Source organism: Sorex araneus, chromosome 3 (genome assembly GCF_027595985.1).
Source record: "Sorex araneus isolate mSorAra2 chromosome 3, mSorAra2.pri, whole genome shotgun sequence".
NCBI lineage: Eukaryota > Metazoa > Chordata > Mammalia > Eulipotyphla > Soricidae > Sorex > Sorex araneus.
In genome coordinates, this window is record NC_073304.1 from 108,716,946 (window position 1) to 108,736,142 (window position 19,197).

At 41.1% G+C, this 19,197-nt stretch overlaps 1 protein-coding gene and 1 pseudogene across 3 annotated transcripts in view; both read left to right on the top strand.

Moving 5' to 3' along the window:
• VSTM2A (V-set and transmembrane domain containing 2A) overlaps positions 1-19,197 on the top strand; it is a 174,284-nt gene that overhangs the window by 86,944 nt on the left and 68,143 nt on the right. The window lies entirely within an intron of this gene.
• On the top strand, positions 12,841-13,363 carry LOC101553653 (riboflavin kinase-like; annotated as a pseudogene).

A 19,197-nucleotide genomic window follows, 5' to 3' on the forward strand; every position in this document is an offset into this window, starting at 1 on the left:
TAAAAGGAGAAATAGGCTATAAGATGTCGGGAGCTTGGTTTTAAGTCTCTGGATATTGGCTGTTGGTGGGATTACACAGCTTGGGGGGTCATTCTCTATGTGTGACCGCCTAGTTACTGGAAATGGGAAATCTGGGTGGAAGAGGCCCAGTCTCGTCCCGAGCAGGCTTGGAGGTCTCAGCCCCAGGTCCCACACACACCTGAGTTCCTCTGCCGGTTCCTTCATGCGTAAGGCTCGTCCAAAGGTGTGGAGAGGGGCCTTGAGCATGGCTGTGGCAGCTACATGTAAAACATTGATTAAGGAAATTAATTTTTTCTTACTTCAAGCTGTACATTACAAGGCCCAATCAATATTTTTGTGTGAAAAAATAAAGACCAGAATTTGGTAAGTCTATAGATATCAGAAAACATTAAAGGTATTTATAGGGAAGAATAAAGTGAAAGCAAAGACCTAGAGACTCAACGTGAGCTATAATGTTACACTCACTGAAGAACTAAAATTAAAGAAGGCCTTAGGACTTCTGCTTGCTACTCCAGAATGCCAGGTGACTGCCTCTGACTGATATCACTTGCCCTTGGCTCACTGGGCCTATTCCAAACTGGAAGCAGAGTTAAAATGGGAGGTAGAGCCCCTTCCTACCCAGTGAATACACACCCAGATTGTGCCATATAAAGTATCCATACCGCAGCTTTTGAGGCAACAGATCTATTCAACAAATTGCATCCTGCTTACAGTTATTATTCTTGTCATTCTGTGAAGATACCCCAAGAAGACAGAGGTAATCTCCAGCTTAATCCCTCAATATTTTCCAGGGAGGTTAATTACAAAGACTCACCCTCAGGTCTGTAAGAATGCTAGAAAAACAATGGGAAAAACACAAAGAAACTCTCCACGCTCAATGAGTGAAAACACTTGCGCGTTCCCCTGGAGATCTCTCCGGCCCGCGGAGAGACAACAGTGGAAAGCGCTCCTAATTAGGTGGATTCTGTGAGGGTCCCGATCTGAAATAAGACTAGTGAGGTTAGTAAACAGGGGGCCCAAGACGACACATACCGATCAAGGGCAACTTTATTAACTGCCACGCTGGCTTTATACTTTTCTTAGCAGGGGGTTGGTACATAAGTTGTCAATCATCAGGGAAGTGTCTTCTCAGACCAAATAAGGAAAGGTTCGGGGTGTATTAGGTGGGCTTACAACATTCTTCAAGAGTAGATTGAGAAATAGTGGGGAGAGGAAGGCAAGGGTTTATCTGGCAGGAGCATCTGGCAGGAGGAAGGCACAAGGTAGAGGAAGGTATTCTACTTTAGGGCTTTATGGGGTCTCTCAGTTAACTGCCCTGGGCTACTTTACCTCTTGAGTTTGGCTATTTCCTTTGTCACAAGGGCACCTTTGCCTCAGGTCATGCAAAGCTGGTAATGGAATTTTCCGGTTTGTCCAGGGTAAAGGTTTCGGGGTCCTCTTTTGTTCAGGGTCCTGAGCAGTCCCCAACAAACACTATCACCAAAGATGTAAACACCACCAGTAAATCCTCAGACTATGATGTGGATGTTCAATGAGTTCAAGGAAATGATAGCACAAATAGCAAAGCACAGGAGAGTATGAGAGTTAAAATGAAGAAATTACTACAGTCAGAAATGACAGAAATGAAGAACATGGTAGGTGATATAAAAAGTCAATAGAAGCTCTCTTTCTCAGAATAATAGAAACTAAGCAAAAGATTGAGAAGCAGAAAACCACTAGGAATAGCAGAAAGTGGAAAAGAGCCTGAAAAGAAATGAACAGCATACCAGGAGCTATGGAATGAGCTCAAGAAGAACAATATAAGAATCATCAGAATCCCTGGGGAACAGGAAAACAAATATGATGAAGAAACAGTAGTTAAAGAAACTATTAATAAGTGGTGTGGAGGGATAGCATAGTTGATTGGATTTTTATGTTGAACGTGGCTGATATGGGTTCAGTGCCTGGCACCCTATATGGTCCCCTGAGCCATACCAGGAGTAATCCCTGAGTGTAGAGCCAGAAGTAACACCTGAGTATGCCAGGTATGCCTCGCAAAAAAAGAAAAAAAAACAAAAAATTATTAAAAAGAGTTTCCCAGAGTTGAGTATTACAGTCACCAAGATCCAAGAGACCCAAAGGATCCCAGTAAAAATAGGCCCAATTAGGAAAACTCCAATACATATTATCCTCAAAATGACTAAATCCAAAGACAGAGACAATGTTGACAGCAGCAGGATCAAAAATGTAGCTTACATACAAAGGAAAGCCCATTAGATGAACAGCAGTTCTATCAAATGACACTATAAGCCAGAAGAATATGGAAAGAAAGAGTTTGATAACTCAATGAAATGAATACCTTCACAAGAATACTCTACCCAGCTAGATTATCATTCAGCTTTGAAGGAATTGTATGGAGTTTCAGTGACAGGGAACAGCTTAGTGAATGCTTAGTCTTGAAACCAGTTCTGCAAGAAGAATTAAAGGCCTTCTTTAAATCAATGAACGTATGACAGAGCAGCATCTTGAACTCTCACAAAACCTCAATGATCTTGGTCACCATATGGATATGGTCAATTGTGCTGAATCCTTTTCAGAACCCAGCTTGCTCACATGGTTGTCCTTCATTTAGTGTTCTGCCAATCCTATTCAGGATGACTTGAGGGAATCGAGAGAATAACTTGTAGATGAAAGACAACATAAGATCAGGTGATGTCGTGGATGTCTCCCTTCTTGTACAACAGGATGGTCCTGCTGGTTTTCCACTGGGATGGAAACTTGCATATAGACAGGTAGCATGTGAAGAGCTGAGCCAATGTATTGAGGAGTACTGACAGCAGATTCTTCAGGTGTTCAGGTATGACCTTGTCTGGACCAGATGCTGTATGCTTCTTTACTGTCAAAATGTTGTGCGGGATTTTGGAACGGAGAACACTGGGAAAGACATATCCATCCTGCGAACTTTGGTATATGGGAAGGTGGACATGGCTATCAAAGAGATCCAAGTAGAAGTCGTGGATAACCATTTCCATTGCCCGTCTGAAAGATGTGATAGATACATCAGGATATCAGAGGGCAGTCATCTTGGTCTTATATTTGGTGAAGGACAGGCAGGTGTTTAGGAATACTTTAACCACCTTCTGCCGCATCAGCCAACACTGCTGCTCTTCTCTTTTTGAGGTCTTCCTTTATTGCTTCTCTGCACAGCTTTGTGAGCTTAGACGTTAGCTTGTGATTGCCTGAGGCTCATGCCAGACCATGTTGGCAAATTAGCTCGAGAGTTTCCGAAAACTGGCGACATTTTGTGGCTTTCCCTCTCTGCATTCCTCGCACAATCATGGAACTGCTGAAACAGTTGATTGTATTCCTCATCACTGTTATCAATGACAGCATCTTCTCATGTTACTGCAATAGTGCCAAAGAGCTCCCAGTTGGTGGTTGTTCTGGAAGTTTTCTTCTTAAACTTTGCAACCTTTATCCCCATTCCGTGAAGTAGAATTTCACATGAAGGAGATAGTGGTCTGATCCCATTTGGAATTTTGGAACAACAGCAACATCAGCCAGGCAAAACCATTGATTGAATATGATGTGGTCAATTTCGTTGTGGATCTGTCCACCAGGAGACTCCCATGCTCAATGTTTAGATTTGGCCTTCTGGAACTGCAAGTTACCATGGATGGTATTGGTCAACATGATGAACTCAGTCTCTCACCCTGTTCTTTCCATTCTAGGATATGGTTCCCAATGTGGAGTTCTTCAGGTGACCTTCTAGGTCCTATCTTTGTATTAAAATCACCTTCAATGACCTTGTAGATGGTGTGGTCTTCTTTATAGAACTTCTCCAGCTCCATGTAGAACTTCTCAATTTCTTCTTCATCGTAGTTGGATGTTGGTGCATAGATGACGAAGAAAGAAACTGCCGGCAATGAGCCACATCTATTTAAATGTAGGTGTCTGATTTGGGTTGTTAGGCATTTGAATGAATCAATGCTCATGGCCAAGTTCATGTTGACAAGGGCACCAACAACACTGACACATGTTCCAAGGAATTTTCCAGTATCGAAAATGACATGATGTGTTTAATGCCTTCTCTACTCGGTCAATCCAATGATGTCATACTTGATCTTCCCTGCGTGCACTATCAGGTCCTCGTTTGATGCTTCCGATGCCAGTGTACATGCGTTAAAAGTGCAAACAGTCATTTTAGTCCTTCTTTATTGTGGCAGCCTAGATCGGCCCTGAGATTCTACCAGCGTCTTCTTGTTTGTCCTTCTTAATACTGCCGTATTGGGACTCTTCCAGGGTCAGGGGAATGAGGCCCATTGTTGTTATTGCTTTTGGCATATCAAATATGCCATAGGTAGCTTGCTAAGCTTTGCTATGTGGGCGTGATACTCTTGGTAGCTTGCCAGGCTCTCCGAGAGAAATGGAGGCTTTTAGAGCAGCCTGTAGTCATCATTATAGGTGTTCCGATGGTTCACACCATATTTAAACCCCATCAAATAGGTGCAGAAATGATGGAAAATGGGTAGGAAGTGTTTATGATGTGCCCAGGAAGTGGCCTGGAGTGTGGCAGCAGCTGGGTAGTAGAGGTTCGCTACCCAACTTTACTTAAATTTATATGGAGCCAGCAAGGTGGGTCTTATGGGTGTGAGCCCTATGTCACCGGAAATTGGTGGAAATAGGCAGAGGATCTCTGTTTACGGGTCCCGTTGAGCCTAGAGTCCATGGTCACCAAGTTCCACATTACCTGGTTCTGTGGGACTTCACTCATGAGTGAGGCTCGGCCCAAGCATCCGGAAAGCGGCCTGTAGCGTGGCAGCAGTTGGTTAGTGGAGGTCAGCTGATGAGGAACTTACTTGCCGATGAGCAAATAATATGAAATAAATTTGTTATATGTCTGCCACATGGGCAGGAAATTTGGGGAAATTGATAGAGGGAAGGGGACATTGATGGTGGGATTGATGTCAGAATATTTTATCATGAATCACGAATCAGAAAAATCCCATTAATCACCAATTTCTCGGGCGGGCTCTGTAACCTCTCATTTCTTCCTTTCCCTGAGATCTTAGAAGGCTATCTTGACTCGGACTTCCCAACGATGTTGCACTGGGGGCTCTTTCAGGGTCAGAAGGGGAATGAGATCCAGCTTGTTACTGGATTTAGCATATGAATACACCATGGGGAGCTTGCAAGGCTGTCCCATGTGGGCAGGAAACTCTCAGAAGATTGCCAGTTTCTCCCAGAGGGAGAAGTAGGCTACATGATATCTCACTTCAGAGAGCTTGCTTTTAAGTCTCTCTCTAGATGTTGGCCTTTGATGAGATTACACACACCTGGGTTCTTCTGCCAGTACCTTCATGCATGAGGCCTGTCTGAACGTGTGGAGAGGGACCTCAAGCATGGCTATAGCTAGGTTCTGGTGGTCTTCGGCGGCCGGGAGCTCTGCTCGGGGTGGGGAGGGAATCTGGAGCCCATCCTCTCCGAGTGGCCCCGGGGAAGACAGCCAGGCGTGCGGGCAAGAGACTCTCTGAATATTTTATGCCTATTATGTTCTATTATGAACAACTTTGTAAATCATGGTGTCTTAAGAAAAAAAACTTCAAAAGTGCCTGAGAAATTGTAAAGGAGAATACTATTGATAACTTAATTTATATTGAATATAAGAACATTTTTGGAAAAGACATACATGAAGTATTGAAGATCACTTTTTCTGAAATGAGAATTTTGGCATTTTTTCATCTGCTTTGTTAAATTCCACAAAACACTTAGCTATTTTGAAACTCATAAATGATCAGTCAGAAAAAAAAGAGCAAAATCTCTATGAATGAGCAACTACCAGTAAAGACCATGGTCAATGACAAAGACATTAACTAAGAAAAACTTGGGGCCAGACCAACAGCACAGCATGGAAGGCATTTTGCTTGTATGCAGCCAACCCGGGTTTAATTCCCAGGACCAAGTACCCCCAGAAGTGATTTCTGAGGGCAGAGGTAGGGAGAAGTCCTAAGTACCAACAGATACGACACATACAAAAAATTTTAAATAATAAATCATATTATTAAGCAATTAACTATAAATAGGTAACTCAAAGCAAATAAATTTTTAAAAATTTAACCTAATATAAAAAGGAGAAGCATTAATAAATCATATTGGTTAAACTATAATAGTGAGTAAAATTTAGCATATATTTTTCTACAAATAAGTAAGAAACATAATTAATCTGAATACATTCCAGCTATAAGATAAATGAAATATTGCCACTTGAAAAAACATAGACATAAGTATTAGAGTGCTACACTTAGTGATATAAGTCAGCGAAAAAAAGAAAAACTACATATGATTATATTTATTTTATGATATATAAAAGACAAGTGAGCAAACTAAACAAAATAAAAATCAAATGTTTTGACAGAAGACCAAATCCACAGTCACTATTAGAGAAAACGGATGGGACATGGTAAATCTAGAAAAAAAGGATCAATTGTATGATGAAGGGTGGAATTGGAATTATGTAATTAGCTTTATGCCGCCTACATAAATATTAACCTATAATGATTATACCTGAAACTTTCACAATATCAAGATGCATTGTTGCTGAAAAAAAGAGTATGTGATTAAATGAAATTATATTTAGCCAGAAAAATTAATCATGTGGAAAAAGCAAAATAAATAAAGATTCTAGGAAAAAATTTTGAACATGATTTCCAAAGAAATCATACTGGCGCTGGAGCAATAGCACAGCACAAAAAGTATTTGCCTTAAACGCGGCCAACCCAGGTTCGATTCCCAGCATCCCATATGGTCCCCTGAGCACCGCCAGGAGTAATTCCTGAGAGCAGAGCCAGGAGTAACCCCTGTGCATTGCCAGGTGTGACCCAAAAAGTTAAAAAAAATTTTTCAATTTAAAAATTTTTAAAAATTCAAAGAAATCATGCTCTCTGGGATACTCAAAGCAAATCAATTTAAAATAAGCTTAACTTAACCAAATACAAAAAGTTCTGAAGTTATTGGGAAGATGTAAATTGCAAAGTTCTAATCTGGAAAAAGAATATGCTGCAAACCCAAACTAAAAAAAGTCAATAAAACCAGAACCAATTCTTTGCAAAACAGAAAACCCTTAGAAAATGTGAGAACATAATAAAGCATTTTAAACAATCCAGATATTTTTAGCTAATTATAACCCACATTTGCATTCCACTTATTGGAATATAAAAAGCACAAGGTGTGTGTGTGGGGACAATCACCTGATGAAACTGAAGTACTCGCTGATTCTCGCAGCCGAGCACTTTCATCAAGCAGCGATCAGCTCTTTTCCTTTCATCTTTCTCAATAAACATGCAAAACATATTAATCAATCTGCTCATAGATTCTGTAAAAACTAGTTCTTCTCTGTTCTATTAATAGCTGCCTAGTTTTTGAATCAGGAGTTGATGGCTCAAGATGATTAACATTTAAATGCAGTTTTCTCCCACTGGAAATCAGATTTGGAATGATAAATGTGGGAAAAGGTATACAGAGAAACAAATAGTAATGCCTATTTTCCTTAGTCCAAAAAGTCCAAGAATGTTTCTAGTCCTCAATCAATGCTATTATGAGTCATTATGAATATGAAACTTCTCCTTAAATCATCTTCTCACTCTCCTAATAATTCTATACCCTTCCCCTTTAAAATTGTTCTTTTTTTTCTCATGCATCACTTAATTTTCTACTTATGTATAGAATTCCACGGTCTGCTTGGCCTCTTTTTGGTTTCTAAAAGGCTATTATTCTATCTCTCAGAATATTGTGAAAAGTATCATGCAATTTTTTTAATGTGATAAGGTCCATAATCTGACAGTCATTAAATGCTTTCCTTACCATTTGAGAATCCAGACAGGCTTACTATTGAAACTGGCAAAGATAGCCTGAACTCTTTCTGTGCCTTTATCTCATTAATTGGCAGACAAAAAAAGAGAAGTTAGCATTTTAATGGGGATTATTATAATTGCATTTTATAACCTTACAGAAAGTCTTTAAACTTCTCTTAACTATAATATGGTCAATGCGTAAAGTCATTAAGAAATGAGGATGTTTACTTTTCCTTCTTTGATTTGTGTATGCTTCTCTTTACCAATTGATGAATAAAATCTGACAGTCAATACCACATTCTGAGACTTTCAGAAATTTGCCTCCACTCACATTTCCTTGGCATGAACAAGGAAGTATCTTCAACTATGAAATCAATTAGTATATTTGGGAGTTCAAATAATAAAATCATATACTCAGTACTATGAAGCTAACAAAATTAGAGAAAATATCACGTATGATTGAAACAATATGCTTTGTGGGACTGAAATTATGCTTCTGCTGCTTTGCAGATGTTCCCTATCCAAGCCCCACTTTTGGCACATCTTGGGCCAGGATCAATGTGAGAAAAGGAAATGCTCCACGGGAGCCCGTTATTAGGTCGCCTGCCGTGATTTGGTTCATTTATCTTCTCTCTCTGCTCTTACAGACACAGGGACTGATTCCATAAGCCATTCGACCAGGATCACCAGCTTTTATCTAGCACACAACATAGAATTCTCTTTCCTTCCGTGGCAAGGTCTCATCACCCCGGCACTGGAATATTTAGTATCCCACAGTATCTGTGACGCCCCAACCTCCTTTCCAATCTTCCCTTCCAATTTGGGTGCTGTGACGCCTAGAACTATCTCCAAGGTCCACAATTCCCCCGGGGTGATAAGGCTCCCCATCGCAAATCTACCACTGACTTCAATGGTGTCAGTTGTCCCTTCACATTTTGTTGCCTCTACTGTTTCTCTGTCGCTTTCCAGTACGTGGACTGCAGCAGCAAACTGACGATGACTGAGAAATACTTCAAATCTCTACAATGACTGGACTTATGAGAAAATGGTAGTAGAATTTGAATATAGAGCTACCTAACTGTTGGAGAGTAAGTAATAGATCTTTTTTAAATAGGGAGCACAGCCAAGCGTTGCTGGGGGTTCCTGGGTCACTGCAGGCTCTTCTGCGCCTGCTCACGGGTTCCTTGTGAAATTGCAGAGTTAAAAAGTGTTGAGTATGTGCTCTACTCTTTGACCTCTCCCTGCCTAGAGGAATCGTTCTTTTTTTCAACAAAAAATAACATGGAGGACTAAATATAAGACATTGTGCAATTTTAATCACAAATTAGAAAAAAATCCATTCCTGTAAATTAAAACATTTCTACATATGGGATTGTTAAGACAATACTGGTAGTGATTTCAAAATACTTGTTATAACAATTTGTAGCTGAGGAAAGTTCTAAAAATATAAACCAAATATGGAGGAAATAGGTAATACAATTCGGCAATTAATACTTAAAGCAGTTCTGTTGTGACTTGAGTTTAAGTACTGTGCTGTAAAACAATTATTTTGAACTAAATTATGTATGTCCCAGTAAAATGTTTGTAATTTACTTTTGTAATTTAATTAACTTTACAAGTACACTTACCTTTCACAGTTCATGGTTTGATATAGGACTTGAAGTAACTGAGCAACAACATAGCCCTCCTTGACTAAGATAGGAATTCTATTCTGAATAACACATCCTAAATTAAAAACACAATAGGGGCTGGAGCTATAAGACAGGTAGGGCATTTACCTTGCATGTGACCAATTCCCAAACGTGAGTTTGATTCCCAGCATCCCAAAGGATCCCCCTGAGCACTACCAGGAGTAATTCCTGAATGCAGGAGCCAGGAGTAACCCTTGTACATCTTTGAGTGTGAACCCCCCAAAAAACAAACAAACTAACAAATAAATAAATAAAAACACAATAAGCCAAAAATGTCATTAATGCAACTCATCTATCAACATTACCATGGCTTCCCCTGGGGGCCTTCCACCTGTTCAGCAGCCTACACTGCCTACCCTACCACTGAGCAGTGATCTCAAGTTACATGTCAAAACCAATTTTATTGACTAGAGTGTTAACACAGCTGAGCAGAGAAGGTGCTCGTCTGACACTGCTGTCCTGGGTTCCATCCCCAGCACTCCACTAAGGGCTGGGACATCAAGCACCACCTGGAATGATCCCTGAGCACAGAGTAAGTGCTGAAGTGTGCAACCCAAAGGCAACAATAATAAAGACATTATAAATTCTTCTGCTTCTTAGAAAAACAGGACACAGGTATTTTGTAAATATAATTTAATATGAAAATATATACTACACCATATCCAAAATATATTGGCAGCAGAGGACCTAATATTGAATAGTTGAGTGAAGACAAGAAAACAGACTTCACAGGGGATTTAGATGTCTATCAAGGTAGACAGACATCTACAGCTGTGTGCAAAAGAACAGGACACAATATAAAGAACTATTGTCCATTTATGGTATTTTTATGTTCATATTTTTATGATAGAGAAATTATGTGATTCCTACTTCAGAATGCATCTAAACATATTTTTTAAACAAATTTGATGCTCAAAAATTCTCAGAGTTCTAAAATGTATGAAATTACTGTATGAAATAACTATATGAAAGTTTCACTCGTATCACTTGTTGACCCGTTGATCTTCGATTTGCTCGAGCGGGCACCAGTAACATCTCCATTTGTATCTGTCTAGAGCCAGTGCAGCCCAATGGTATCTGCCCGCTCCAGGAACAGAAAGAGCCTCAAATCATTCATTCAGGGATTTGACAAAGAAATCTGACCATCTACGTGGTGGGCGGCCACGAGGTCTTCTGACGTCCCGTGGAATCCAGTTGGTAACAGCTCTAGTCCAGCGGTCGTCTCTGAATCGCATTACATGACCCATCTGATTTTTGATTCCTTGGCAAATGAGACAGCCTCCCTGTTTCTTGACTGTTGACGGAGGTCAGAACTCCAGATCCTTTTCTCACTTGAGTGAGTGAGATGTGATACTCCTAGCATAGCTCTTTCTATTCCTCTTTGGGATATCCGAATAGCATTCTCATTCTGTTTGCGTAGGGCCCAGGTCTCCGAGGCATATGTTAGTGCAGGAAGAACGGTGGAATTGAAAAGATGTGCCCAGAGTCGGAGGTCCTTCGTTCTCTTAACCACTTCTTTGACGCTCTTGAAGGCGTTCCACGCTGCTCTCTTCCCCCTGGGCAGTTCTGGCGCCAAGTCGTTCCTCATTTTTCAACCCAGGTAAACATAGCTGCTGCAATTCGGAGATGTTCATTCCATTGAGAGCTAATGAAGCTTCAGGGACTAGTTCGTTTTTCATGAGCATTATCTTGTTGAGATTCAGCTGCAATCCGACCTTTCCACACTCGTGATCGAAGTTGGCCGGCATTTGTGCCGCTTGACTAATGTTTGGTGTTATGAGAACGATGTCATCAGCAAAGTGGAGGTGGTGTAATTGTCGACCATCTATCGTCACTCCCATTCCTTTCCATTCCAGTCAATGCATGATGTTCTCGAGGGCGGCACTGAAGAGTTTTGGTGAAATGGTATGACCCTGTCGCACCCCTCTCTTTACATCAATGATTACTTCCCTGTAGAATGGTGAGATCCTGGTGGTGAATCCACAATACAGCTCACAGAGGATTTTAATATACTGAGTTTGAACGCCCTGTTTGGCCAGGGCTTCGATGACTGCTTCAGTCTCAACAGAATCGAAGGCCTTCTTTCAGTTGATGAATGTCAGACAGAGCGGCATCTTGAACTCTTGCAAAACTTCAATGAGTTTGGTCATTGTGTGGATATGGTCTATTGTGCTGAATCCTTTTTGGAACCCGGCTTGCTCACATGATTGTCCTTCGTCTAGTGCTCTGCCTATTCTATTCAGTATGACACGAGTGAACAACTTGTAGATGACAGAGAGCAGGCAGATTGGGCGATAGTTGCCGATGTCGTGGATGTCTCCCTTCTTGTACAACAGGTTTTCACTTGCTTGCCAAGGGTGTTGCATCCTAAATGATGTGTTTTGTTTTAACATCATGGAGAGTTCTTCCTACCTTTTCTTGTATGTAACTTATGGTTTGTGGTCTGATTCAAAGTTCTTTAGTATTTGTTAAATTATTTTACTTTTTAATGAATCACCATGAGGTACAGTTAAAAACTTAGAAACTTTCATGCTTACACTTCAGTCATACAATGATCGAGTACTCATCCAGTGCTCACTCTGCACCACTAATGTTCCCAGTATCCTATCACCACCCTGACCCCATCCCCTGCCCCTGCCTCTGTGGCAGGAACATTCCCTTTGACTTTCTCTCTCTTCTTTTGACTATTATTGTTTGTGATACAGGTATTTAGTGACCATCATGCTCAGTCTATAATCTACTTTCAGCGCACATCTCCCATCCCAAGTGGGCCATCCAAGTATCCTTTATTTGGTGGTCCCTTCCCTGTCTCAGCTGCCTTTTCCCTCAGCATGTGAGCCCAGCTTCCAAGCCATGTAGCAATCTTCCAGGTCCTTATCTCTACTATCCCTGGGTGTTAGTCTTCCATTATGTTACTTTATATTCCACAAATGAGTGCAGTCCTTCTATGTCTATCCCTCTCCTTCTGACTCATTTCACTTAGCATGATATTCTGCATGTCAATCCACTTATATGCAAATTTCATGACTTCATCTTTTCTAACATTTGCACAGCATTCCATTATGTAGATGAACCAGAGTTTCTTTAACCAGTCATCTGTTCTTGGGCACGCAAGTTTTTTCCAGATTCTGGCTATTATAAACACTGCTGCAATAAACATACAAGTGCAGATGTCATTTCTACTGTACTTCTTTGCATATCCAAGATGTATCCCCAGAAGTGGTATTGCTGCATCAAATGGGAGCTCAATTGCCAAGCTCGGCTGTGTGCTCCTGCTGGCCCAGGGTCCGGGTGGCACCCCCACGACGGTGGCTCCGTGGGACGCATGGACCGGGCCCCGCCTGCAGCGGACAGCACCATGCGGCACCTGCCCTACTTCTGCCACGGGCCTGTGGTGCGGGACTTCGGCCACGGCTCCTGACAGTTGGATAACCCCACGGCCAACTTCTCCTAGCAGGTGGTGGACAGCCTGCCCCTGGACCTGCCCATGAGCATCTACTACGCTGGCCCAGCGTGGGCAGTGGGCCCGTGCTCCTGATGGTGGCCAGCGTGGGCTGGAACCCCTACTACGGCAATGCCAAGAAGTCGGCGGAAACTCATACATGCACACCTTCAAAGAGGACTTCTGTGGAGAATTCCTCAATGTAGCCATCATCAGCTACCTCAGACCAGAAAAGAACTTTGATTCTTTAGAATCACTGATTTCAGCAATTCAAGGAGATATTGAGGAAGTATAGAAACGACTAGATTTACCAGAACATTTGAAACTCAGAAGACAATTTCTTCCAGGTGCCTAAAGGCAAAATAATGAATGGCCACTGATGAGAATCATTTATTCATTCACTGTTTTCTAGTATTTTGCTGATCATACTATGTAGTTTCATTGTCATATATTTTATAAATCAGACCTATTCCTGCAACTGTGGATTAGTTTAAACAGTACAGTATAGTCTAGTTACCGTATTAAGCTTCAGCTGTTAAATTAAACTCACCAGGCTATCCTACTAAAATGATTCATCAGAACTCTTTTTATGTATTATGTTGATTAGAATGGACTGGTAGGATTTTTCCTTGTCTTACATAGCCCCTTTAGTCCTTCTTTTAAGGTTGGTTTTGAGTCTATGAAGGTCCTAAGCTGTTGTTTATCCATGAAATAGTGTATCATTACTTTGAGTTTGAGTGAGAGTTTAGCAGGATAAAGTATTCTTAGTGAAGCGTTCATTTCATTGAGTTTTTTCACTATGTCCCACCATTGTCTTCAGGTGTGGAAGGTTTCCTCTGATAGGTCTGCTGTAAATCTTAAGGGGTGCTCCTTTTTATGTGATTTTTATGTGATTTTCTTCTTTGATCTTCTGCTTACAGTATTGTGTCTCTATATGTGCTATCTGTCATTCTAACTATGATATGTCTTGGAGTCTTTTTATTATGGTCTCTTTTAGCTGGCACCCTTTGGGCTCTTTGGATGTGGATGCTTGCATTCTCCAGCTCTGGGAACTTCTCAGCTTTAGCACAGTTAAAGTGATATCTTTAACTGTGGCTTTTTCTTTGGGATTGCCTTCCTGTCCTTCTTGTACTCTGATGATTCTTATGTTGTTCCTCTTGAGTTCATCCTCTAGGTCTCTGATTCACCCTAGAGCTATTTTGTGGTCTTTTTCCATTGTGTGTTGTTGCCTATAAGCATTCTGCCGCTCCTGCGACTCATCTTCAAGCTCACTGATTCTGTCTTTGGCTGTAGACATTCTACTGTTTAGGGCACCCACTGATTTTTTTTATTTCATCGACTGAGTTCTTTATTAGTGACACTTCTATTTGTAGCTTTATTATTTCTACTCTTATTTCTCCCTATATTTTCTCGGCAGTCCATTCCACTGTTTCCTTCATGTCCTCCTTTAATTTCCTGGATGCCTGTTCCACTATTTCTTTTAGTTCATTGAACATCTTCAACATTTCATCTCTGAATTCCTTATTGTAGAGTTCATATTTGTGAGTAACCCCTGTTGAGTCTTCTGGACTCTTCTTCATCCTCTTCTCTTGGTAGGGATTTGTGCTGTTTCTCCATGCTGTTGTGGTAGTATGGGGATGGGAACCTCCAGTTCTATCAGTGTACCCCTCTCGCTGGGAGAAAGGATTCTGTATGAGCTTGTTAATGGTGGTCGCCTTTTTCCCCTCCTAGAATACAACCTTCCTCTTAGGTGCTCCTCTGTGACTTATGTGAGGCCTCAAGTGAAGCTTCAGAGAATGTGTTCTTTTATATTAGGCTTGTACAGCTTCTTGTGTTCACCGGTATTTTGGTGAGATTGGAATAGGCTAGTGTACTATTGGCCTAATGTGTTTGAGATAGCCATGATGTCCTCCACAGGATTAGGTGAAGGAGATTGAGATGTGAGTCCAGAGAGCTGCTGAAGGGAGCTGGGGATGGGCTGGAAGCAGGTTGAAGGTCCTTGGGATGCTGGGAGTTGTTACCATTCGTGTTCCAGGTTGAGGCACACGTGGGGAATGGGTCACTGGCTGGGGGGTCCACACACTTGCTGCTGCTGTTGCTGGAGGGAGCCAAGGCGGCGCTGGACACAGGCTGCAGTCCCACGGGCTCTTTAATACATTTTGATTTGACATTTGTGTGTAGTTTGATGTTGGGGATGGGTTTAGGCACCCCCTGCCTCTGTCCCTGTAAACAAGGACTGGGTGAGGAGGGGGCCTAGGCACTCCCTACCTTAGTTCCTGTAAATGGGAATGAGTATGGAGAAACTCGGCATGAGGGCGAGTCATCCCCTGAGAGCCGACCTTGACAGGCAGCCGAAGGGCCACCATGCTCTGGCGGCCAGCCTGGTAAGGGGGTCGAAGGGCCATCATGCTCTGGCAACCTGCCTCGTGAGAAAAGTTGAAGGGCCACCATGCTCTGGCAGCTGGACTCTAGAGGAGGCTGAAGGGAGGATTGGCTCGTATCTGCCATAGCCACGCTCAAGGCCACATCTGCTTTCCCATGTTTCTCAAGGCTGACAGAAGGAACCGAAAAACAAGTAATACTGGCAAAAATAAAGTTGCTTGCACCACTTGATTAATAACGTTTACGCCACTTATGTAACCTGCTGATTATTGCTAACGTGAGACTATGTAAACCTGCTTGGATTTCAATAAACTTGCTATATGCCGTATATTGCATGCAGTCCTCCCTAGCCCACTCAACTCTCATTCCCTCTCTCCGACCGAGGTTCAAGTTGGCCGCGCGGGCCTCGGCAGTTTGAAACAGGTCTGAGTTTGCTTTTTTGCATATATTCAACTGATCTTCCCAATACTACTTCTTGAAGACTTCACAGTTGTTGCTCCTTTATTGAAGATTAACTGACAATATACCCGAGGGTCTATGTATTATCTATGCCATTAATCTGAGGATCTGTCTTTATTCAAATACTGTTACTATGCTGCTTTAATTATTACTGCTTTATAGTACAGTTTGAAATTGGGAAAATAATGCCCCTCATCTTATTTTCCCCAAAGATTGCCTTAGATATTTAGAATTTGGGCTGGAAGTGGGCATTGCTCCATATGAATTTCAAGAGTTTTTGATCTATTTATTTGAAAAATATCATGGATATCCTTATAGGGACTGCACTGAATCTGTATAATGCTTTGGGAAATATTGCCATTTTGATTGTTATCTCCCAATTCATGAACAGGTGATATGCTTCCATGTGCTTGTGTCCTTCTAAATTTTATTTAAGTGGTCTTTTGTAGGTTTTTTTTTTTGGTATAGGCGTCTCAACTATTTACTTAACCTAATTCCTAGGCACTTGGTTTTCTTAGGCACAATTGTGAAAGACTTTTAAGTTTTCTCCATTGAGCATAATGTTTACCTGGGTTCGTACTAAGTGGCTAAATGTGTTGAGGAAAGTCCCTTCAATTCTCATTCTGTTGAGAGATTTTATCATGGATTATATTGGAACTTGTTGAATGCTTTATTTTCATTTATTGACACAATCACATGACTTTCCCCCTGTTTTTATATGTCATATTACTTTGACTGATTTGTGTATGCTAAACTCTCCTGGCATCCCAGGGATGAATTCAACTTGGTCATGTTGTGTGGTCTTTTTAAGAGTTGTAGGAATCAATTTTCTAGTATTCTGCTTTACTAATGCCCCAAGAGTCCCTCCTATTCAGTACCCAACCACTCACCCACCAGCCAGCTCAGTCAGTAAACCAACTCTCCAGCCCTGTTGCAGTAGGTCATTTGCTTCTCCCTTACTGTATTTTAAATCCCACCTATGATTAATATTCTGCTTGTTAATCTCTTCCTCACTGACTCCACACAGTGTGATACCCTTCATTTCCATCAATGTACCCACAGATTGCTTGATTCCATTTTTTACAGTCCAGTTATACTGTATTGTGTATACATGGCACATTCTCTTCATCCATTCATCTTTATCTTATTTAGAGCCAATCTTTGGGGTTCCAGGACTAGAATGTATCTTACATAATAGATCAAGTCTCAAATCTTGCATGATCAAATCTTGCAAGATCCACTTTTCAAAACCCATCACCAAGTGACATCCCCCCTACCCCCCACAAACACTCACCTATACTTGTGGATGTGGCCTTTGTGGCCTCCAAGCACCACCAAGTATGGTTCTAGTGTCTCCACAATAGAAATATAAGGGGGGCGTAATATTTTTTTTTAATTTGCCAAAACCTCATAAAATGAACCCTTAGCAAAGTTTGAGATTTGGGGTTAATGCAGCCCATTTTCTCATTAAGAATTTCCAATGGTACTCTGAACACATTCCAAAAATACATGAAGAATCTTTTATCTTTCAGATGTACACATCTTATTTTTCTCTCTTTGTATATTATGTTAGTATGTTAGTATGTTGGTATGTTAGTATGTTAGTATCAACACAAGAAAGTGTCAGACTAGGGTCTGGATGACAGTAGAGAGGGTAGGATGCTTTTTCTGTGCTCAGCCAGCTGTTTGATCCTTGACATCCCATATGGTACCTGGAGTGCCCCACTGTCATTCCTAAGTGCAGAACAAGGAATAATCCCTGAGCATCAATCGCCAGGTATGACCCAAAAACCTAAGAAAAGAAAAGACTGTCAGATTAATTCTACTGTTGCTTTAAAGTGGTTGACACTAAGACATGCAGTACTTTTGTCATTTTCTTTCCTGTTCTTAATTTTGCAGACGACAAGAGATGGATGTGTCTTTCTGCAGGGACCAGAAATACAACACCCTTCCCCTCCCAAACACACACACACACACAAACACACACACACCCTGCATCTCCATCTGAAGATTCAGTTTTCATTGTTCCGGTTTCCAGCCACCATGAACTTGAAAATATTACAAACATAAGATATTTTGAGGGAGAGATTATCACCATTTGTTATAGCACATAGTCATAATTTTATTTATTTATTTTATTGTTATTCCTCTCTAACCATTCCTGAGTGATACACAAAGTTCTCACAGGCATATCGTCTTAGGGAAAACAAGTATCTGGGGTTCAGGCATTCTTTAGAGGGTCTGGGATTAGATCCCCCATAGGTTATGGGAGGTTACTATGAAGTAGGAATGGAGCAGGAGCGAAACATTCAACCAAGTGCTTTGCATGTGAAATACAAGTGAGTTCTATGATCTGATGTGTGGCTGATTCCACTATATTACTTGAGCTGAAATGCAGGAGACTTATTTTCCTACAGACAGAGAGATGTAAACAGGTGTGTGTATATGGTGGTGTGTGTGGGGGGGGGAGCAAGGTGTTGGCCAGTTGCCTGTGCCCAGGGCCAGAAAACTCTCTGATCCTGCACCCACTTTATCCTAAAAGAAGGGCATTGGGAAAGGTGGTTCCTAAGGCACTCCTCAGTGATATGGGTCTACAGCTGTAATGCTGCTAACACTAAGAAAATGCACATGGTAATGTGTCCTCTCGCTGTATCACTTGAAATAGGACACGATTCAATAAAATGTCAATTTTCAACTGCAACTTCATGGTGTAGTTTTTTAAAATGCATTTTGAGACAGGAAGATTGTTCTAAGCTTTTATAGATGTTAATACTTTTTAACTTTTGTTTTTTACTCACAAGATGCCAACAGGAATAATGTACCTCTGTCCTTGTTCTGTCAGCATCTGTCTATGGCCTTGTTCCAAAATTATGCCAGCCTCAGCATATAAATGTAAGTATCCTGAACACAGAAACCTAGAAATTAATGAATTGATATTTAAAAGAATAAACAAGAAAAGTTTCAAATTTGATGCTTAGAAAATTTCTTATGTGTGTATATATGTACATATGCTTATAAACTGTACTTTTTTTTCTTTTTGGGTCACACCCAGAGATGCACAGGGGTTACTCCTGGCTTATGCACTCAGGAATTACTCCTGGTGGTGCTCAGGAGACCATATGGGATGCTGGGAATTGAACCTGGATCAGCCGCATGCAAGGCAAATACCCTACCCGCTGTGCTATCACTCCATCCCCATATACTATACTTTAATTGAGTATTTTGCATTTCTCTTCTTTTTTTGACAGATACCCTGATTTATAAGTCCGCATGTATTTTAGAGGTACAAATTCACACTTCTTCAAATGGATGCTCCACACCACACCCACAACACTAAAACCAATTAGGTGACTTGAGTTATCTAATTTTTTCA